At 41.5% G+C, this 23,793-nt stretch overlaps 2 non-coding genes across 2 annotated transcripts; one reads left to right on the forward strand and one right to left on the reverse strand.

The window, feature by feature from the left end:
* The first annotated feature begins 4,278 nt into the window (after window positions 1–4,278).
* On the forward strand, window positions 4,279–4,382 carry LOC112804683 (small nucleolar RNA R71). The gene has a single exon (XR_003203296.1). It is a non-coding gene; the product is annotated as a small nucleolar RNA R71 (small nucleolar RNA).
* Window positions 4,383–14,050: 9,668 nt separating this feature from the next.
* On the reverse strand, window positions 14,051–14,158 carry LOC112804552 (small nucleolar RNA R71). The gene has a single exon (XR_003203163.1). It is a non-coding gene; the product is annotated as a small nucleolar RNA R71 (small nucleolar RNA).
* Between the last annotated feature and the right edge of the window lie 9,635 nt (window positions 14,159–23,793).

Here is a 23,793-nt window from a genome sequence, read left to right on the forward strand (position 1 = left end):
TTTTGGTCGAACACGTTTAAGCTCCAGTTTAAGGTTAAACTGGAGCTTAAACGTGGAAATGGCTCCCTGGTGCATTTCTCATTTCTGGCGTTTAACTTCCAGTTTAAGGTTAAACTGGAGGTTAAACGCCACTTTCAGCTTTTCCTCAGCTTTCATGATTTTGGCGTTTAAGCTCCAGTTTAAGCTTAAACTGGAGCTTAAACTGGAGCTTAAACTCCACATGTGATATTCAAGCTTCCTTTATTGATTTTGTTGCTTCCTTGCCTAGCCTCTTCTTCCCTGAAATCATCCAAACAACTACATCAAAGTCTTGCAAAATTTCATGAGAAATCTTCCATTCATAGCATTCAAGTAATATAACTAAAAACTCATGGAATTTGCATCAAAATCATACTGTTTGGATGGTTCATTGCTTTGTTGTTCATTTAACCATTCTTGGTTACTTTAAGCTCAAGAAAATGCATAAAACAACTAAAACTAACAGAAAAATGCTAGTGAAACTAGCCTAAGATACCTTGGCATCACAATACCAAACTTAATACTTGCTTGTCCCTAAGCAAGTCTTGCGTTATTTGAGAAGAAAGTATGAAACAGAAAGCAATTACATTGGCTATATTAGCAAGCATTTGAAGTTCATCAGAAGGGTTTTATGCAGAAAGTTGCAGCATCACTTTTTCATTCTTATCAGGTAAGATTATCACTTTTTCATTGCATCCATCAAACACTGCTATGGCCTCTTGTTATTCTTATGTCCTTGGCACGTTTCCCTTCTTTGTTTTTCTTTTTCTTAGAGCTCCTTTGCTCCTTGTTTGCTCAGTGTCATGTGTTGCACAAGCCTTTGGCATTTTCTTTTTCTTATCAGTGCACTACACATGTCCACTACAGGCATTTTAGTTCACATTTCTTCTTGAGACATTGGTGCCCAGCACCTCTTTGTGTGACTAAATGTTTTGCATTTAGGTTGCTCTTGATAATGGACTTTTGGTTGATAATCCCGGGTTAGTTAACCCAAGTTACCAAGTGTTGAAACACTCCTCAGAACCTATTCATCCAAGCATATCCTTAATACATAAACACCACAGGCATTTGTCTCAGAAGTTCAAACCATTGGTGCCTAGCTTATTTTCTCAATTTTTTTTGCTTTTTGGTTGCCCTTTTTCAGTGGCTTTTTCTTCTTCTTTCTTTTTCATGGCCAAAGACATTTATTCATCAAGATCCATAGACAGTATTCAAACTTCTACACAAAAATGATAATTCTACACTCAATTTCCAGTGATCTGACTAAACAATCAAGCATGCATACCACCACTTAATTCTACTTGATTTGTCACTAATTGAGCCAAGTTACTTTTGTTCAAACTTTTCTTGTATTTTTGGAAACAGAACAAGCATGGCAAGCATTTATTTAAGAAGGTGAAGTTATATCCAAACATCTAGGCATTCACTTTATTCAAAGCAGTAAACCAACACTCATACTAAAACTTCACATTTCAGAAAGATTCAACAATTACAGTTTAAACCAGAACAAGCATGCTTTTGTTTGCCTTTTAAAGAATAGTCAAGGAACAACACCACCTTGTGAAATTTCTTGTTTTCTCTTTGTTGCCAGGAAACAATTTGATTTCTCCTTCTTCTCGTAGTTGTTGCTTCATGTTCTTTCTAAGATCCTTGTTTCCTTTCCTGCAAAGAGTGATGAAGTTGCTTGCTTCTCAAGCACTTGAGTGGTTAGCTCAACTATGTATGGGCAAGTGTCTGAGTCTTAAGTTGGTGTGTGAACACCAAACTTAGTCTCCTACTTACTCCTCTGCTCTTTGAATCCTTGAATTCTCCTTGGAATGAAGTTGCTGCTAAGGATTTTAGGCATTTCTGTGATTGCTTAGAATGGTTGTTCCTTTCATATAATTCAAAGGTTGTTGTGTTCAGTTGATCTGTATGGTGGAACACCAAACTTAGAGTCACACATTCCCCTTTGAATTATTGATCCACGAATTCATTGTTTGGTGTGAAACACCAAACTTAATTCTTTGCAATGCACAGAAACTACTTCACCTTTTTATTGAAACAAATAAAAGAAACAGCAAAGGAGTATTACCTCAGGTTGGGTTGCCTCCCAACAAGCGCTTCTTTAACGTCACTAGCTTGACGGTTGTCCCTTGTTAGGGTGGATTGTAGTGCTTGATGTCCTCTCCTCTCATTATGAAAACATCCCCATTTGATTCCTTCATGATTTCCAAATGTTCCATAGAAAGAACTTTCCTAATTGTGAACACTTGAGGGAGCTGGGAAGGAATGGTCTTGAGGCCAGGTGGGATTGGCAGATAATGACTTGATATCACTTTATCTCCCGGAGAGAAACCTTCAGTGGGAACTTTCTTTTTTCTCCACCCTCTTGGCAATTTCTTTACAATTCTTCCCTCTCTCTTGAGGATTTCTTCATTGACCCTTATGCCAGGAGGATCCTTCTGATTTGTTTCAATTGATTCTTGTGGCTTTAACTCTTGCAATTCTTGTTTGCCTTCCAAGGACTGTTTCAGAGTTTCAGCTGCTGGATTGCTTTCCTCCAAACACAGATGGCTACTATCATCCTTAGGCTTTTCAGGTTCTGGTTCAGGCTCAGATGCAGGTTTGAAAACATGGAAAATGAGCTGTTCATCATGTATTCTCAAAATTAGCTCTCCTTGTTCTACATCTATGAGCGCTCTAGCAGTGGCTAGAAATAGCCTTCCAAGAATGATAGGATGTAGGTAGCTTTCCTCCATATCCAAAATGACAAAGTCTGTGGGGAAGAAATAATTTCCCACTTTCACCAGCACATTCTCAACTACCCCTTCAGCTTACTTCTGAGTTTTGTCAGCCAGTTGTATGATTACATCAGTGGATCTCACCTCATTCAGTTGTAGCCTCTTCATAAGAGTCAGAGGCATCACATTTATGCTAGCTCCTAGATCACAGAATCCTCTGTCAATTTTTGTTTCCCCTATGATGCAGGGGATATGAAAACTTCCTGGGTCTGTTTTCTTAGAGACTATGTCCTTCTTGATGAGGGCACTGCATTCTTTGTTCATTATTACAGTTTGTCCTCCCTTCAAAACTCTTTTCTTGCTCAGCAATTCCTTCAAATACTTGATATGTGTAGGCATCTGCTGGAGAATCTCAAGAAAGGGAATATTGATCTGGAGAGACTTAAATGTCTCTAAAAACCTTGAATATGTTTTCCCTTTTTCACCTCCTCCTAACCTCTGAGGAAATGGTGCTTTTGGTTGGTATGTTTCCAGCATGCCTTTATTTTGCAGTTCCTTGGCTTGCTCAGTTTCACTTTCCTGCTTAGCTTCTTCCACACCTTCCTTCAAGATTTCTGGCTCCTGTTCTGAGGGTCTGATTCCTTCTTCTTCTGAGACTTCCTTCAATATGGTGATGGCCTTGCATTCTTCCCATTTCACTCCCTTTTGTTCCCCTTTAGGATTCTTTTCTGTGTCACTAGGGAACACTGCAGTTGACTTGGGGGCCTGTTGAGATAGCTCTCCTACTCGAGACTCCATCCTCTTGAGTTTTTCACCATGGTTCCTTAAGGTAGATCTCACATCATCCCTAAAGCTTTTCAACTCACTTATGTCCTGACCCATGTTTGCAAGCATTCCTTCTATCCTGTTTAATTGATCTTGAAATTGTTGGTTCGGATTAGGTTGGGCAGGTTGATTATCTTGGCCATGATATGGTGGTTGGGAGTAAGTGTTTTGTGTGGCTTGGTATGATCTTTGGTTGGAGTTTTGGTATGTGAAATTGTTATGTTGGTTGGGGTTGTAAGTTTTGTGGTTTTGTGGTTGGGTTTGCTGGTTTCCCCACCCAAAGTTTGGGTGGTTTTTCTAGCCTGGGTTGTAAGTGTTGGAATGCGGATCATATGGTTGCCTTTGTTGATTTCCCACATAGTTGGCCTCTTCCCAATCACCTCCTTCAATGCTTACTTCCTCTTGATCTTGTGTGTGTATTGCAGCCACTTGATTTGTTTCTAATTTCCTGGTGAGCTCTTCTAGTTGCTTGGCAAACACCTTGTTTTGGGCTAGAATTGTATCAACATGGTTCAGCGCCATGACTCCCTTAGTGTTGTGTCTCTCTGAAGCATAGTAGTACTCATTCTCAGCCACTGTCTCAATCACTTCAATGGCTTCTTCCACAGTCTTCTTCCTGTTCAATGAACCTCCTGATGAATGGTCTACAGCCTTCCTTGATTCATAAGAAAGTCCATCATAGAAAATATGCAATTGCACCCAGTCATGGAACATGTCTGGTGGGCACTTCCTTGTCAAATCCTTGAACCTATCCCATGCCTCGTAGAGAGTTTCACCATCTTGTTGTCTAAAAGTCTGAACCTCAGATCGAAGCCTATTGACCTTTTGTGGGGGGTAGAAACGTGCCAGAAACTTGCTTTCCACCTCATCCCAGGTTGTTAGGCTCCCCCTTGGAAATGATTCCAGCCACTTAGCTGCCTTGTCCCTAAGTGAAAATGGGAACAAGAGCAGTTTATAGGCATCTTCCTGGACTCCATTAGACTTCATAGTGTCGCAAATTCTCAGGAATTTTGTGAGATGTTGGTTTGGGTCTTCATTAGCACTCCCACCAAATGAACAATGATCCTCCACCAGTGATATTAGCTGTGGTTTGAGTTCAAAATTGTTGGCTTGAATGGGTGGTTTCTGAATGCTGCTACCACAATTCCCAGAGGTTGGGTTTATGTATGAACCAAAAACCCTCCTCTCGGGAATGGCATTGTTTCCATCAGCTCTCTCATGGTTGTGAACTTCTCTATCCATGTTGAGATCTAGAGCTTCCTCAAAATTGTCCTCAAATTCTCCTTCAGATTCTTCTTCTCCCAGTACTCTCTTCTTTCTTGCTTCCCTTCTAAGTTTATGAAGGGTCCTCTCTGGTTCGGTATATGGAGGAGTTGATGTCTCTCCTCTCCTACCTGTCATACAAGAACACAGCACAGGCAACAAACAAGTGAAATACTCTTGGTTAATGGAAGAGTATGGTTAGAGCAGTTGAGGAATTAATTCAAATAGTTAGTGGGTCAGTGAGTTAGTTGCTTGAATTTAAAGACATAAAGAAAGAAAGCAAGTAACAGAGTGCAGAAATTAAAATTCAACAAGTAACTTGAACTGAATTAACAAAATAAGAAAAATGCTCAATCTAGTTAACTTCCAATTTGAGAATTGTCAATCGAAAACCAATCCCCGGCAACGGCACTATAAACTTGATAGCCATAAACTTGATAGCTACGATTTAGGAAATTGCACAATCGGCAAAAATTCCTTCCGGCAAGTGCACCGGTTATCGTCAAGTAAAAACTCACAATAGAGTGAGGTCGAATCCCACAAGGATTGGTTGAATGAGCAATTCGGATTAGAAGTTTGTTCTAGTTGAGCGGAATCAAGATTTAGATGAGAATTGCGGAATCTTAAATTGCATGAATTAAAGAGCGAGAAGCTAAATTGCTGAAATTAAAAGGGGATGGGGGTGATTGCATGAATTTAATTGCAGAGTGTAAAGAGAAAGTGTAGATCAGAAATGGGGAATTCATTGGGTTTTAGGAGATATTGAGATCTCCGAATCAAAACATTTTTTATCCCTTCCTCAACCAATGCATTCATTGAATTTTGCTTGGCAATCTTATATGATTGGATCCCAATCCCTTGGCTCACCAATTCTCTCTAAAAACAAACAAATTCCCAATCCCTTGGTTTAAATGTTCATAAGAAGAGATGATGCTCGATCACTGATTATACCACACAGTTTCATGAACCACAATTTGGTAGGATTACATGTCACAATATCCATCCAAACCCCAATCCAATTCACTGTGAGAAAGCTTCTCTAGCATGAATCCTCTATTCCTTTCCCAAGGTTCCGATGGATTCCAATTATGGATAGTTTCTTTCCCAAGACAACTAACCAATGGAATTAGATCGAGAAGCTTTCTAACAAAATTCAAGAGAAAAGATTGAAGAAGAAGATAAAAAGTATTATTGATTCATTGAATTACAATAGAGCTCCCTAACCCAATGAAAGGGGTTTAGTGAGTCATAGCTCTGAATTCAATTACACAAAGTAAAACTAAAAAAAATCATCCCAAAGTCTCTAGTCCCGATCCCTTTTAACTTAAATTCTATCCTATTTATACACTTTCTAAAATGAGCTTCTGTTGTGCTTCTTGGGCTTTGAGGCCTTTCCTTGATTTCCTTTTGCTTTGGGTTTATGATCCATAATCCTGATGAGGCTGCTGATCCAATTCTGTGACATTCATTGAGCCAACTTAGTGATAATCAAGTAATGACACATGACTCAACAAATCGAAATTCCAGACTCATCAATTCTTCAGGCCCAATCCCATAAACCATGATATTCAATTGGGTTTCATACCAGAGTACATTTAAGTTAATGTTTGTGCTCAAATGCTAACTTAAACTGCAATATCTTTGGCCCAGAAACCTTTTCAATTAGTGGCGTTTAAGTTGCAGTTTAAGCTTAAACTGCAACTTAAACGTTGGACACTCCTGGAGGTGGTATAATTCAAGCACGTTTAAGCTTCAGTTTAAGGTTAAACTGAAGCTTAAACGTGGAAATGGAAGAAAGCAACCCTGGAGGGTAAAGTAGTCGAACACGTTTAAGCTTCAGTTTAAGGTTAAACTGAAGCTTAAACTTGGAAATGGAAGAAGGCAACCCTGGAGTGTGGAATTGTCGAACACGTTTAAGCTTCAGTTTAAGGTTAAACTGAAGCTTAAACGTGGAAATGAAGAAAGCACCCTGGAGGATGGAATTGTCGAACACGTTTAAGCTCCAGTTTAAGCTTAAACTGGAGCTTAAACGTGGAAATGAAAAAAACAACCCTGGAGTGTGGATTTTGGTCGAACACGTTTAAGCTCCAGTTTAAGGTTAAACTGGAGCTTAAACGTGGAAATGGCTCCCTGGTGCATTTCTCATTTCTGGCATTTAACTTCCAGTTTAAGGTTAAACTGGAGGTTAAACGCCACTTTCAGCTTTTCCTCAGCTTTCATGATTTTGGCGTTTAAGCTCTAGTTTAAGCTTAAACTGGAGCTTAAACTGGAGCTTAAACTCCACATGTGATATTCAAGCTTCCTTTATTGATTTTGTTGCTTCCTTGCCTAGCCTCTTCTTCCCTGAAATCATCCAAACAACTACATCAAAGTCTTGCAAAATTTCATGAGAAATCTTCCATTCATAGCATTCAAGTAATATAACTAAAAACTCATGGAATTTGCATCAAAATCATACTGTTTGGATGGTTCATTGCTTTGTTGTTCATTTAACCATTCTTGGTTACTTTAAGCTCAAGAAAATGCATAAAACAACTAAAACTAACAGAAAAATGCTAGTGAAACTAGCCTAAGATGCCTTGGCATCATAAGAATGAGAAGAAATTAGAATTAAAAGCACTTCAACGCAAGAAATTAACAATAATTAACAAAGAGCAACAATAGAAATGAACTTCTCAAGAAATTGATAGAATCCAAAACTACAAAGTTGAATCTAGGATCTATGAGAATTGATCAATTACAAGCACTAATTGAGATTAGAGAAGAAGATCTATAATAGGAACAAAGTAAATTGAGAATTGCAAGTTGATCTCACCAAAGAGTGATTGAGAATTCAGAAATTGAAGAAGATGAACCCTAATGAGAGCTTGAGATCTCTCTCTCTACCCAAGAGTGTAACTACCACAAGGAGAAAAATCTAGAAACATGTAAAAATGAGCTAAAAGTCCCTTAACCCTTTAACCCCTGGTCTTTTAAGCTTTTCCCACCAAGGCATTTTCCCAAAGTGGGATCTCCAACTGTCTCCATGCCCAGGTCACGTGACCCCTTAAAAAAAAAATCATATTCGAGCATCGGCGCGCTCGCGCAAAGTACGCGCGCGCCACTGGGCCATCTCGAAATTCGAGCGGACGCGTGACGTACGCGTGCGCGTCCATGGTGGTCATGGCTCAGCCGCTACACGTGCCGGCTCGTGGCTTGACTTCTGACTTTGGCTTCTGGCTGCGCAATCCACGAGGGCGCGCCAAGTACGCGCACGCGCCCTTGCTGAAGTTCCCAAGCCTCAATTTCTCATGCTCCCCTCTTTTGCACCCACTTTCCTTTTCTCCTCCGGGTCATCCATGCCCTATATCCTGAAACCACTTAACACACAGGTCACGGCATCGAATGGCACCAATAAAAGAATAGAAATGTATCTAGTTTAGTGCAAAATAGGCATGCTTTCATCCATAAGGCAAAAAGTAGGGGATAAACACAAAACCGTGTATTTTCATATGAAAAGCGTATGGAATCGTCGATAAAACCCCTGAAATCGATACAAGATAAACCCTAAAATTGGGGTTTATCAACCTCCCCATACTTAGATTCTAGCATGTCCTCATGCTTAGAGAAATGTAAAAGAAACCAAAGGATCATAAAGGTATAGGACTCATGAGGTGCAACCTACTTACATGAATGCAACTATGACTAGTGCTACTATCTACTTGGTTAGGAACAAATCAACCTTCCTAAGATACGTTCAAGCATGTAGGACAAGCTAGTGGGCAATACATGGGACTTACCAATTTTTAGTCATCAAGTGCAATATACGCAACTTTGCATGAAGAACGCTCGTGAGAGTCGGGAACAAGAATTAGAGCCTTCGAACCCTCACCGGAAGTGTTTACACTCTATTCGCTCAAGTGTTTAGGGTTGATTCTCTCAATTTTCTCCTAATCATGCTTTCCAAGATTTGTTTTCCATCTAACAATCAACATTTATTCCATGCATGTGTACAAATATCATGAGGTCTTGTCTTTAGGTTGTAATGGGGCTAGGGTCAAGGTAGGATGCATATTTGGTCAAGTGAGCGTGGGATTTGAATCTTTGATAAGCTTAAGCTTCCCGCCTTACTTATGACATCCTATACAATTTCAAAGCTAGCCTAACTACCCATTTTGCACTCTTTCACATACTCATGTATCTCTTTTCGTTTCACAACACTCATGCATTGATTTTATTGAGCTACACTTTGCCTTGGGGCATTTTGTCCCCCCTTTTTTTTCTTTCTTTCTTTTTCTTCTTTTTTCTTTCTTTTTCTATTTTTTTCTTTTCTTTTTTTATACAAGAGCATCAATGCATAAGGTCTATACATTTGATCAATGCATGAGCATGTACCCAATTCCTAATATTTTCAATAAAAATACAAAACTACCCTTTTATTCACCCAATGTCCCAAGATTCCCACACTTGAATGATACTCACACACACTTGCCTAAGCTAATCAAAGATTCAAATTAAGGACATTTATTGTTTTCCACTTTAGGCTTGTAATGTGCTAAAATTAAGAACAAGTGGGTTAATCGTAGGCTCAAATTGGCTAACAAAGGGGGATAAAAGGTACGGCTATTTGGGGTAAGTGAGTTAGATGAAATGATGGCCTCAATCATATAAATGCATGAATGCAAGGAATAATGGACATATAGACTCAAACAAAGCAAGGATCACACTTATAAAGAGAAAATAATTGCACACAAGAATGAGAATAAATGACTATAAGATGTAGCCACAAAACAAGGCTCAAAGCTTACTAGCTTGTGTTCTTAGCTCAAAATTCATGTTCCAAAGTACAATCTTCAAGCAAGTTTAGCACCAAACTATTCAAAATTGGCAATGTCAAGGTTGCCCCAAAATCTTGATTTTGCCCTAAAGTATTAGTTTCCTAGGAGGAAGTTCATTGTTCCAACCAAGCAAATTTATCATGCAAATGGTGTCGAAGAAAGCCTAATTATGCAACCTATCCTAACTATAACGGAGTTCAAAAATTTATTCGGGTGTTACTGATGAGCGGATAATTTGTATACTTTTTGGCATTGTTTTTAGTATGTTTTTGGTATGATATAGTTAGTTTTTAGTATATTTTTAGTAGTTTTTAGTTAAAATTCTCTTTTCTGGACTTTACTATGAGTTTGTGTGTTTTTCTGTGATTTCAGGTATTTTCTGGCTGAAATTGAGGGACCTGAGCAAAAATCTGATTCAGAGACCAAAAAGGACTGCAGATGCTGTTGGATTCTGACCTCCCTGCACTCGAAGTGGATTTTCTGGAGCTACAGAAGCCCAATTGGCGCGCTCTCAACGGCGTTGGAAAGTAGACATCCTGGGCTTTCCAGCAATATATGATAGTCCATACTTTGCCCAAGATTTGATGGCCCAAACCGGCGTTCAAAGTCACCTCAAGAAATTCCAGCGTTAAACGCTGGAACTGGCACCCAAATGGGAGTTAAACGCCCAAACTGGCACTAAAGCTGGCGTTTAACTCCAAGAAGAGTCTCTACACGAAATTTGCTTCATTGCTCAGCCCAAGCACACACCAAGTGGGCCCGGAAGAGGATTTTTATGTCATTTACTCATTTCTGTACACCTTAGGCTACTAGTTTCTTATAAGTAGGACCTTTTACTATTGTATGAAGATCTTTTGATCACTTTAGATCTTAAGAGGACTTTGGTAGCTATCTTCATTTTTATGCTATCTTAGATCATTGGGAGGCTGGCCATTCGGCCATGCCTAGACCTTATGCTTATGTATTTTCAACGGTGGAGCTTCTACACACCATAGATTAAGGTGTGGAGCTCTGCTGTACCTCGAGTATTAATGCAATTACTATTGTTCTTCCATTCAATTCCGCTTGTTCTTGTTCCAAGATATCACTTGTTCTTCAACTTGATGAAGGTGATGATTGACGCCCATCACCATTCTCACTCATGAACAAAGTGACTGACAACCACTCTTGTTCTACAAGCATTTGAGGCTTGGTGAATATCTCTTGGATTCCTGATTGCACGATGCATGGTTGATCGCCTGAAAACCGAGTGCTCGCCTGACAAACGAGCCAACCATTCCGTGAGATCAGAGTCTTCGTGGTATAGGCAGGACCTGATGGCGGCATTCAAGAGAATCCGGAAGGTCTAAACCTTGTCTGTGGTATTCTGAGTAGGATTCAATGATTGAATGACTGTGACGTGCTTCAAACCTGTAACCTACTGGGCGTTAGTGACAGACGCAAAAGAGTGATTCTATTCCGGTAGGGGAGGGAACCAAACCGGTGATTAGCCGCACTGTGACAGAGTGCATGAGCATTAGTTTTCACTGCGAGGATGGGAGGTAGCTGCTGACAACAGTGAAACCCTACACGAGCTTGCCATGGAAAGGAGTAAGAAGAATTGGATGAAGGCAGTAGGAAAGCAGAGAGACGGAAGGGAAGGCGTCTTCATACGCTTATCTGAAGTTCCTACCAATGAATTACATAAGTATCTCTATCTTTACCTTTGTGTTATTTTCGTTCATCACTATATCCATTTGAGTTTGCCTGACTAAGATTTACAAGATGACCATAGCTTGCTTCAATACTAACAATCTCCGTGGGATCGACCCTTACTCACGTAAGGTTTATTACTTGGACGACCCAGTGCACTTGCTGGTTAGTTGTGCGAAGTTGTGTAATGCCATGGTACTGAGCTTCCACGTTTTTGGAGCCATTACCGGGGATTATGAGAGTTGTGAAAAAGTAATGTTCACAATTTCGCGCACCAAGTTTTTGGCGCCGTTGCCGGGGATTGTTCTAGTTTTGAGCAAGCCTTTTGCCCGGTAACATTAATGCCAAAATCCGGCAACAGCACCAAGTTTTTGGCGCCGTTGCCGGGGATTGTTCAAGTTTTGAGCAAGCTTTTGGTAACATCAGTGCCAAGATCCGGCAACAACACCAGGTTTTTGGCGCCGTTGCCGGGGATTGTTCAAGTTTTGAGCAAGCTTTTGGTAACATCAGTGCCAAAATCCGGCAGCAACATCAAGTTTTGGTGTTATTGCCCGGGATTGTTCAGGCTGGACAACTGACGGTTCATCTTGTTGCTTAGATTAGGTATTTATTTTTTCGAAATTCTTGAAGATGAGTTCTAGAGTTTCATGATGATTTGTTGAAATCTGGCTGGCTGAGAAGCCATGTCTAATCTCATTGGACCGAGGTTTCAACTTATCACCACAAGAGCTTGTTGATTTCTATCTATCTTGCTTTTGGAGCAGTGATCTGCTAAGGCTTGGCTGGCCTCTGGCCATGTCTAGTGTTTTGGACCGAAGCTTTCTCTGAAAGCTTGGCTGGCTGTGAAGCCATGTCTAATTCCTGGACCGGAGTCTTAGACTAACATTGCACTGGTTCCTGGAATTCTCATTAAGAATTTTGATATCTTTTTCCACTTAATTTTCGAAAAAAACACAAAAAAAATTTTACAAAATTTTAAAATCCAAAAATATTTCTTGTTTAAGTCTAGTGTCTCATCATAAGTTTGGTGTCAATTGCATGCATTCATATGTCTAAGTGATCTTCAAGATGTTCTTGATGATTTACTTGCTCTGATCTTTGAAATTCTATTGACTTGATTGTTTTGTGTGTCTCATATGCATTTCCATTTTGTTAGTGTCAGTGGTATACAAACTGCTAAGTTTGGTGTCTTGCATGCATTGTTATTTGATTCTTGTTGCATTTTGGTTTGACCTTATTATTAAAAATCCAAAAATATTTTTAATTTGTGTCTTTTCAAGTCAATAATACAGAGAATTAAAGATTCAGAACATACAGCAGAGGAATTGCACAGAAAAAGCTGGGCGTTCAAAACGCCCAGTGAAGAAGGACAGACTGGCGTTTAAACGCCAGCCAGGGTACCTGGTTGGGCGTTTAATGCCCAAAAGGGGTGCATTTTGGGCGTTAAACGCCAGAATGGATACCATTCTGGGCGTTTAACGCCAGGATGGCTAAAGGGGGAAGATTTTGTTTTCAAATCAATTTTTTTCTAAGTTTTCAAAATTTCTTCCAAATCAAATCTTTTTCAAATCAATTTTTCAATCAAATCTTTTTCAAAATTAACTTCTTTCCTTTTTCAAAGAAACTTACTATCAATTAATGATTTGATTCAACATTTCAAGTATGTTGCCTTTTCTGTTGAGAAAGGTTTAATGTTTGAATCATATCTTTTCTAGTTAAGTCAAGTTTTTAATTTTCAAATCAAATCTTTTTAAAATGTTTTTCAAATCATATCTTCTCAATCACATCTTTTTAAAACCAATCATATCTTCTTAACCACATCTTTTTCAAAATAGTTTTCAATCAAATGTTTCTGATTTCTAATTTCAAAATCTTTTTCAAAAATCATTTGATTTCTTTTCCCTTTTCATTTTCGAAAATTAAGTAATGTTTTTCAAAAATATTTTTTTTAATTTTCCACTTAATTTTCGAAAATGACTTCCCTCCTTCTCACATCCTTCTATTTATGGACTAACACTTTCCCTTAATGCAAAATTCGAACTTCATCTCCTTTGTTAAGTTCGAATTTTCCACTTCTGTCTTCCACTCTTCTTTTCCCTCTGACACTTAAAGGAATCTCTATACTGTGACATAGAGGATTCCACATTTTCTTGTTCCCTTCTCTTTCTTATGAGCAGGAGCAAAGACAAAGGCATTCTTGTTGAGGCTGATCCTGAACCTGAAAGGACCTTGAAGAGAAAGCTAAGAGAAGCCAAAGCACAACTCTCTTTAGAGCACCTGGACGAACTCTTCAAGGAAGAAGAACAAATGGCAGCCGAAAACAACAACAATGCCAACAATGCAAGGAAGGTGCTGGGTGACTTTACTGCACCTACTCCCGACTTCTATGGGAGAAGCGTCTCTATCCCTGCCATTGGAGCAAACAACTTTGAGCTTAAGCCTCAATTAGTTTCTCTAATGCAACAGAATTGCAAGTTCCATGGACTTCCATTGGAAGATCCTCATCAGTTTTTAGCTGAGTTCTTGCAAATCTGTGACACAGTCAAGACTAATGGGGTTGACCCTGAGGTCTACAGACTGATGCTATTCCCTTTTGCTGTAAGAGACAGAGCTAGAACATGGTTGGATTCTCAACCTAAAGAAAGCCTGGACTCTTGGGAAAAGCTAGTCAATGCCTTCTTGGCAAAGTTCTTTCCACCTCAAAAATTGAGTAAGCTTAGAGTGGAAGTCCAAACCTTCAGACAGAAGGAAGGAGAATCCCTCTATGAAGCTTGGGAAAGATACAAACAATTGATCAGAAAGTGTCCCACTGATATGCTTTCTGAATGGAGCATCATAGGTATTTTCTATGATGGTCTCTCTGAACTGTCCAAGATGTCCTTGGATAGCTCTTCTGGAGGATCTCTTCATCTGAAGAAGACGCCTACTGAAGCTCAAGAACTGATTGAAATGGTTGCACATAACCAATTCATGTACACTTCTGAAAGAAATCCTGTGAACAATGGGACTAGTCAGAAGAAAGGAGTTCTTGAGATTGACACTCTGAATGCCATATTGGCTCAGAATAAAATATTGACCCAACAAGTCAATATGATTTCTCAAAGTCTGTCTGGAATGCAAAATGCACCAAGCAGTACTAAGGAAGCTTCATCTGAGGAAGAAGCTTATGATCCTGAGAACCCTTCAATAGAAGAGGTGAATTACATGGGAGAACCCTATGGAAACACCTATAATCCTTCATGGAGGAATCATCCAAATCTTTCATGGAAGGATCAACAGAGACCCCAACAAGGTTTCAATAACAATAATGGTGGAAGAAACAGGTTTAGCAATAGCAAGCCTTTTCCATCATCTTCTCAGCAACAGACAGAGAGTTCCAAGCAGAATAATTCTGACTTGGCAACCATGGTCTCTGATCTAATCAAAACCACTCAAAGTTTTATGACTGAAACTAGATCTTCCATTAGGAATCTGGAAGGACAAGTGGGTCAGCTGAGCAAGAAAATTACTGAACTTCCTCCAAGCACTCTCCCAAGCAATACTGAAGAAAATCCAAAAGGAGAGTGCAAGGCCATCAATATGGCCGAATTCTGGGAGGAAGGAGAGGCAGTGAACGCCACTGAGGAAGGCCTCACTGGACGCCCACTGACCTCCAATGAGTTCCTCAATGAGGAACCATGGGAATCTGAGGCTCAAGATGAGACCATAGAGATTCCATTGGACTTACTTCTGCCATTCATGAGCTCTGATGAGTATTCTTCCTCTGAAGAGGATGAGTATGTCACTGAGGAGCAAGTTGCTAAATACCTTGGAGCAATCATGAAGCTAAATGACAAGTTATTTGGAAATGAGACTTGGGAGGATGAACTCCCTTTGCTCACCAAAGAACTGGATAACTTGTCTAGGCAGCAATTACCTCAAAAGAGGCAGGACCCTGGGAAGTTTTCTATACCTTGTACCATAGGCACCATGACCTTCAAGAAGGCCTTGTGTGACTTAGGATCAAGCGTAAACCTCATGCCCCTCTCTGTAATGGAGAAATTAGGGATCTATGAGGTACAAGCTGCAAAAATCTCACTAGAGATGGCAGACAACTCAAGAAAACAAGCTTATGGACTTGTAGAGGATGTTTTGGTGAAGATTGAAGACCATTACATCCCTACTGATTTCATAGTCCTAGAGACTGGGAAATGCATGGATGAATCCATCATCCTTGGCAGACCCTTCCTAGCCACAGCAAAGGCTGTGATTGATGTTGATAGAGGAGAGTTGATCATTCAAGTGAATGAAGAATCCTTGGTGTTTAAGGCCCAAGGATATACCTCTGTCATCATGGAGAGGAAGCATGAAGGGCTTCTCTCAAAACAGAGCCAAACAGAGCCCCCACAACCAAACTCTAAGTTTGGTGCTGGGAGGCCACAACCAAACTCTAAGTTTGGTGTTGAACCCCCACATTCAAACTCTAAGTTTGGTGTTGGGAGGTTCCAACACGGTTCTGAGCATTTCTGAGGCTCCATGAGAGTCCTCTGTCAAGCTAATGACAATAAAGAAGCGCTTGTTGGGAGGCAACCCAATGTTTTATAATTAATTATTTTCTTTTGTTATTTTATCTTTTTTGTAGGTTGATGATCATAAGAAGTCACAAAAACAATGAAAAAAGCAAAAACAGAATGAAAAACAGGAAGAAAAACAGCACACCCTGGAGGAAGATGCTGCTGGCGTTCAAACGCCAGTAAGACTAGCAGTTGGGCGTTTAACGCCCAGTCTGGCACCCTTCTGGGCGTTTAACGCCAGAAAGGGGCACCAGACTGGCGTTAAACGCCAGTAAAGGGCAAGAACCTGGCGTTAAACGCCAGGAATGGGCACCAGCCCGGCGTTTAACGCCAGAAATGGCTCAAAACGTGGATTTTGATGCCATTTGGTGCAAGGATGCCTTTTCCTTGACACCACAGGATCTGTGGACCCCACAGGACCCTACCATCACTCTCTCTCTTCTTCCCCCATTCACCAATCACCTCAACACCTCTTCCCCAAAAACCCCTCACCTATCAAATCCCATCTTTCTCTTCACCACTCACATCCATCCTTCATAAACCCCCACTAGCAACCGGTCCGAAGTTACCATAGACCGGGCCATCATGATCCATAGCATCATGATTGGAGAAGAAGTAGAAGTTCATGAGGTTATAGCCCAAGAACTCTATAAAGTGGCGGACAAGACCTCCACCTTGGCAAGGTTAGCCTTTCCTCATCTCATTTGTCACCTCTGTTATTCAGTTGGAGTTGACATAGAGGGAGACATCCCCATTGATGAGGACAAGCCCATCACCAAGAAAAGGATGGAGTACACAAGAGATTCCACTCATCATGAAATCGCTGAAATTCCTCAAGGGATGAATTTTCCTCCACAAAACTATTGGGAGCAACTACACACCTCCCTAGGAGAGTTGAGTTCCAACATGGGACAACTAAGGGTGGAGCATCAAGAACACTCCATCATCCTTCATGAGATTAGAGAAGATCAAAGAATCATGAGGGAGGAGCAACAAAGACAAGGAAGAGACATTGAGGAGCTCAAGCACTCCATAGGATCTTCAAGAGCAAGAAAGAGCCGCCATCACTAAGGTGGACCCGTTCTTTGATTTCCTTGTTATTTGTTCTTTTGTTTTTCGAAAATTTATGCTTATGTTTATCCATGTTTGTGTCCTGTGATCATTAGTGTCTTAGTGTCTATGCCTTAAAGTTATGAATGTCCTATGAATCCATCACTTTTCTTGAATAAAAATGTGTTTAATTGAAAAAGGAAGAATTGCATGAATTTTGAATTTTATAATAGTTTAATTATTTTGATGTGGTGGTAATATTTTTGTTCTCTGAATGTATGCTTAAACAGTGCATATATATCTTGAATTTGTGGTTCATGAATGCTGGCTCTTGAAAGAATGATGAAAAAGGAGACATGTTACTGAGGATCTGAAAAATCATAAAAATGATTCTTGAAGCAAGAAAAAGCTATTCAAAAAAAAAATCGAAAAAAAAAGAAAAAGAAAAAGAAAAACGAAAAAAATAGAGAATAAAGAGTTGTGATCCAAGGCAAATAAGAGTGTGCTTAAGAACCCTGGACACCTCTAATTGGGGACTTTAGCAAAGCTGAGTCACAATCTGAAAAGGTTCACCCAATTATGTGTCTGTGGCATGTATGTATCCGGTGGTAATACTGGAAGACAGAGTGCTTTGGGCCACAGCCAAGACTCAATAAATAGCTATGTTCAAGAATCATCATACTTCACTAAGAGAATCATTAGCACTATCTGGACTCTGAGTTCCTAAAGAAGCCAACCATTCTGAATTTCAAAGGATAGAGTGAGATGCCAAAACTATTCAGAAGCAAAAAGTTAAAAGCCCCGCTCATCTAATTAATACTGATCTTCACAGATGTTTTTGGAATTCATTGCATATTCTCTTCTTTTTATCTTATTTGATTTTCAGTTGCTTGGGGACAAGCAACAATTTAAGTTTGGTGTTGTGATGAGCGGATAATTTGTATACTTTTTGGCATTGTTTTTAGTATGTTTTTGGTATGATATAGTTAGTTTTTAGTATATTTTTATTAGTTTTTAGTTAAAATTCTCTTTTCTGGACTTTACTATGAGTTTGTGTGTTTTTCTGTGATTTCAGGTATTTTCTGGCTGAAATTGAGGGACCTGAGCAAAAATCTGATTCAGAGACCAAAAAGGACTGCAGATGCTGTTGGATTCTGACCTCCCTGCACTCGAAGTGGATTTTCTGGAGCTACAGAAGCCCAATTGGCGCGCTCTCAACGGCGTTGGAAAGTAGACATCCTGGGCTTTCCAGCAATATATGATAGTCCATACTTTGCCTAAGATTTGATGGCCCAAACCGGCGTTCAAAGTCACCTCAAGAAATCCCAGTGTTAAACGCTGGAACTGGCACCCAAATGGGAGTTAAACGCCCAAACTAGCACTAACGCTGGCGTTTAACTCCAAGAAGAGTCTCTACACGAAATTTGCTTCATTGCTCAGCCCAAGCACACACCAAGTGGGTCCGGAAGAGGATTTTTATGTCATTTACTCATTTCTGTACACCTTAGGCTACTAGTTTCTTATAAGTAGGACCTTTTTACTATTGTATGAAGATCTTTTGATCACTTTAGATCTTAAGAGGACTTTGGTAGCTATCTTCATTTTTATGCTATCTTAGATCATTGGGAGGCTGGCCATTCGGCCATGCCTAGACCTTATGCTTATGTATTTTCAACGGTGGAGCTTCTACACACCATAGATTAAGGTGTGGAGCTCTGCTGTACCTCGAGTATTAATGCAATTACTATTGTTCTTCCATTCAATTCCGCTTGTTCTTGTTCCAAGATATCACTTGTTCTTCAACTTGATGAAGGTGATGATTGACGCCCATCACCATTCTCACTCACGAACAAAGTGACTGACAACCACTCTTGTTCTACAAGCATTTGAGGCTTGGTGAATATCTCTTGGATTCCTGATTGCACGATGCATGGTTGATCGCCTGACAACCGAGTGCTCGCCTGACAAACGAGCCAACCATTCCGTGAGATCAGAGTCTTCGTGGTATAGGCAGGACCTGATGGCGGCATTCAAGAGAATCCGGAAGGTCTAAACCTTGTCTGTGGTATTCTGAGTAGGATTCAATGATTGAATGACTGTGACGTGCTTCAAACCTGTAACCTACTGGGCGTTAGTGACAGACGCAAAAGAGTGATTCTATTCCGGTAGGGGAGGGAACCAAACCGGTGATTAGCCGCACTGTGACAGAGTGCATGAGCATTAGTTTTCACTGCGAGGATGGGAGGTAGCTGCTGACAACAGTGAAACCCTACACGAGCTTGCCATGGAAAGGAGTAAGAAGAATTGGATGAAGGCAGTAGGAAAGCAGAGAGACGGAAGGGAAGGCGTCTTCATACGCTTATCTGAAGTTCCTACCAATGAATTACATAAGTATCTCTATCTTTACCTTTGTGTTATTTTCGTTCATCACTATATCCATTTGAGTTTGCCTGACTAAGATTTACAAGATGACCATAGCTTGCTTCAATACTAACAATCTCCGTGGGATCGACCCTTACTCACGTAAGGTTTATTACTTGGACGACCCAGTGCACTTGCTGGTTAGTTGTGCGAAGTTGTGTAATGCCATGGTACTGAGCTTCCACGTTTTTGGAGCCATTACCGGGGATTATGAGAGTTGTGAAAAAGTAATGTTCACAATTTCGCGCACCAGTTACCTACGGAGATCAGTCGGCCGACCTCCCCACACTTAAAACGTAGAACGGTCCTCCGTGCTATAGGTGATGCGCAATGGGTGGCCGAGTCCTGAGTGTCCTTCATCTCCGTTGTCATCACTATGTCCGCTTGAAGTAGCGATAGATGTGGAGATATCCGGTTCCTCTATAGGCGGGGTGACAATGCTTAGAAGCTTCTTCACGTGAGCATATCGGCGCTGGTTACGCCTCTCATAACGGTCCAATTTCTTGTGAAGGTCTTCAAGGCGTTGGGTGGCTGATTTTTGTGGTGCGGATGAAGTAGTGGTGTTGCGAGTTGGTGTGAATGATCCAAGGTCCTTGGTGACTTCTGGCGGCTTGAGGCACCTCTTGGTCGGAATAACATCGCCCTCGACCGGGATTGAGGTCCTCCTATCCTTAGCCTCTCGGTGGATACCGGCTGCCGCTATTAATTCGGTCACCATAGCGGGGAAGGGTAAGTTTCCCTTAACATGAATGCGCCCCATGGATTGGCGAATGGCATGCGGAATGTCAACCGGTTTCTCGGTTAGGATGCACCATACCAATAAGGCAAGCTCGGCGGTAATGGATGACCCATGGGTGCTTGGTAGCATGTAGTGAGCTAGGATTTGGGCCTACGCCGCAGCTTCTTGAGTGAGGAAATGTGCATCTAAACCCTTTGGTCTTTGCTTTATGGTTCCCCAAATTCAACATGCTACGGTTAAAGCTATTACGCGGAGGACCTCGCTCCAATCGAACTCACGTTCGTTGCATGCTGCCAAGACTTCTTGATAGGCATCATATCCATCCGCTAATGGTCCAATGTTGAGTACTCATTGGATGGCCTCCCCCGTGACTGGCACTTGCTTTCGGCGCACAAAGATTGAAGTGAGAAGGGGTGAGTGGTAGTTAGAGTAGAATTCCACCACCCATGATAAATTGACCTCCTTTGGTTGCCTCAGGAGGAACCTCCATTGCCTCCGGTCAATGTGTGGTATCATTATCGGAGTGAGGTGGGCCGGTAGGACTACAAGGGGCTCCGGGTGATAATTCCGCTCAATCATCCTTGAGTAAACAAGTTCACAGTAGCGGTTAGGGAACTTGTTGGGGTCCTTTGGAGGGTTGTCCTTCTCTAGAGCATCAACGGGACCCTTAACCTTCTTTAGGAGGGGCTTGGCTGTTGGTTCTTGGCGCGCTCTATTGGTGGTTAGCTTCTTCGGGGCTTTCCCTTTGTTCTTTTTGATGACCATCCTGCGATAGTAGAGAATAGAGATGATATCAGGCCCAAGGAAGTGTAATAAAATGGGATTATGCAAGTGAGAAATTGTGCCCTAAGAGTATGGGTATCGTCATTACATGACAGCTGCAACATGTAACTAAGATAATATTTGATAAGCAAGGCAAATCACTGGCATGTGGTATAGGGGTAGTGTAAGCATGCAAGTAAAAGGCATGAGAAGTATATACCCACAAATACCAAGAGTGGAAAGCAAGTTATGAAAAGGTGAGTGAGTAGATTGTAAAATATGAGGGCGTACCAAAGAGCGACTAAGGTATTGGGAAAAGCACATAGTTAAGAAGCAATGAGTCACAATGAGCTCAAAAAAAAAGTTCATGTATGCTTTTCCTCAAACACTTGGCATGCACCCTTTTGTAGTAAGCAAATGGGGGAAGGGAGAGCAATGTAACATTCCATAAACCAATATGAATCACTACAATACACAATGGTTGTAAGAAAATAATGCAACATATCTCATCCATCAATGCAAAAGAAGTTAGAAGAAAAGCACCCATAAGGAACTAAGTAAAAACACCCATAAGAAGTGAAGGTTCAAAAGAGGGGGGTAGAAAAAGAAGAAGAAAAAAGAACTACCTAAAAGAGAATAAAATCAACTAACTCAGAACCAAAAGAGAGAAGTAGAGCAAGAGAGAGGCATAGTATAGTACCTTGAGAGAGATGGAAAAGGGGTATGGGAGAGGAAGTTGTAGAGTGTAGTGATGGAGAATGGAGGGAGCAATGTAGGGACCACCGGAGGTGGGTGGTTACCGGAGATGATGGTGGGAGGTAGGTGTTTGGAAGGGAAAATGGTAGTGGATGGTAGAGGGGGCAAGAAGAGAAGGGGAGAGGAGAATGATGGGAGCAAGTGTGCTCCCCTATTATATTCACGTCGGGTATCCACGCGTGCGCGCACGGTGCGCGCTTGCACAGAAAAGCGGGATAGGGTAGTAGCGCGTGCGCGCACAATGCGCGTAGGCGCCCATGTGCTTGTGCTGGTGGCACAAGGTTGGCTTAGAGGTGGCATAACTCTCTGGAAGAAGTACCAGAAGTTGGCTGCATGGATGTTGGCGCGCGCGCGGCAGGTGCGCGCACGTGGCAGGTGCGCGCACGCGGCAATGATGTTATGCCCCAGGCATGAGATTGGCCTGGGATTGGCTCAACTCTCTGGAAAATGGCCAGAGGTTGCTGCAGTACTAGGGGTGCGTGCGCGGCATGGGCACGGGCACGTCCATTGCGTCATCAGCGGACTGACGCGTCGGCGCCTAGTGTGCGCACGCGGCAGAGGTCGTGTGCTGGGGGCTCAGTGCAGGCGCGAGAGTGGCCCAACTCTCTGGAAGATGTACTAGGAGTGCACAGGGGCGATCGGCGCGCGCGCGCAAGATGCGCTAGCGCGTCGATCCGCGAGTTACCAAAAGAGTGCGTACGCGCCATGTGCGCACACGCGTGCGTGGCCTGTGCTTCAGGCATGGTGCCGGCGTAGTGTGGGCGCAACTTTCTGGAAAATGTATGGAGGGGTAATTCTTGCAATCCACGCGTCCGCGCACGTGGCGCGCTCGCATGGATGGTCGGAAGTGCCTCATATGCGCGTACGCGCCAGGTGCGCGCTTGCGCGGGAAGGGGCTATTTCAAAGTTTTCGTGTTCTTGCACCAATTCAAGCACTCCAACCCTCCAAACAGCCACTCAAGCACTATGGAAACCCTATTCTACATGATAAAGTACCAAACGAACTTAACAATTGAAACGGGTTTGAAATCAAATCTAACTACAACTTCATCAAATACCTAGCTACCAATCATGAAGTTAAGACTTGAGCAAGTATCAATCAAAGAAGAATTCAATGGCTATGTACAATTGGTAGATCTTACCATGGTGGGGTGTCTCCCACCTAGCACTTTTGTTTACCGTCCTTAAGTTGGACTTCCACTAGCTCAAGGTTCTTGTTCAAGAGGTGCATCCCTCAAGAGGAACATTTCAATTTCCTTGGAGTTCTTTCTTTGCTCACCATGGTATAATTCGAGACGGTGCCCATTTACCTTGAAAATGTCCGGACTTGATGGGCGGCGCAAGTGGTAAACCCCGTAAGGTTCTACTTTCTCTACTTGGTAAGGTCCATCCCATCTTGATCTAAGCTTTCCGGGTAGCAATCTTAATCTTGAGTTGTAAACGAGGACTAGCTCACTGGGTCTAAATTCCCTTCTCCTAATGTTCTTGTCATGAATGGCTTTCATCTTTTCCTTGTAGAGTCTAGAATTATCATAGGCTTCTAGTCTTAAGCATTCTAATTCCGCCAATTGAAGCTTTCTTTCTACTCCGGCTCCACCCAAACTCATATTGCATTCCTTTATGGCCCAATAGGCTTTGTGTTCGATTTCTACCGGCAAATGGCATGCTTTACCGTATACAAGCCTAAAAGGGCTCATGCCAATGGGTGTTTTTGTAGGCCGTTCGATATGCCCAAAGTGCATCGGGGAGCTTAGTGCTCCAATCCTTCCTATTCGGCTTTACAATTCTTTCCAACACATGTTTAATTTCCCGATTAGAAACCTCAGCTTGGCCGTTTGTTTGCGGGTGGTAGGCCGTGGCAATTTTGTGTGTGATGCCATACTTTCTCATGAGGCCGTCCATTTTCTTGTTGCAAAAATGGGATCCTTGGTCACTTATGATTGCTCTAGGAGAGCCAAAACGACAAATGATATTGTTCCTCACAAAAGAAAAAACAACATGAGCATCATCCGTTCTGGTGGGGATTGCCTCCACCCATTTTGACACATAATCGATGGCTAACAAAATGTAGAGAAAGCCATTGGAATTTGGAAATGGTCCCATGAAGTCGATTCCCCATACATCAAAAATTTCACAAAAAAACATATTTTGTTGGGGGATTTCGTCCTTCCTAG

This window comes from Arachis hypogaea, chromosome 5 (assembly GCF_003086295.3).
Source record: "Arachis hypogaea cultivar Tifrunner chromosome 5, arahy.Tifrunner.gnm2.J5K5, whole genome shotgun sequence".
Classification (NCBI taxonomy): Eukaryota; Viridiplantae; Streptophyta; class Magnoliopsida; order Fabales; family Fabaceae; genus Arachis; species Arachis hypogaea.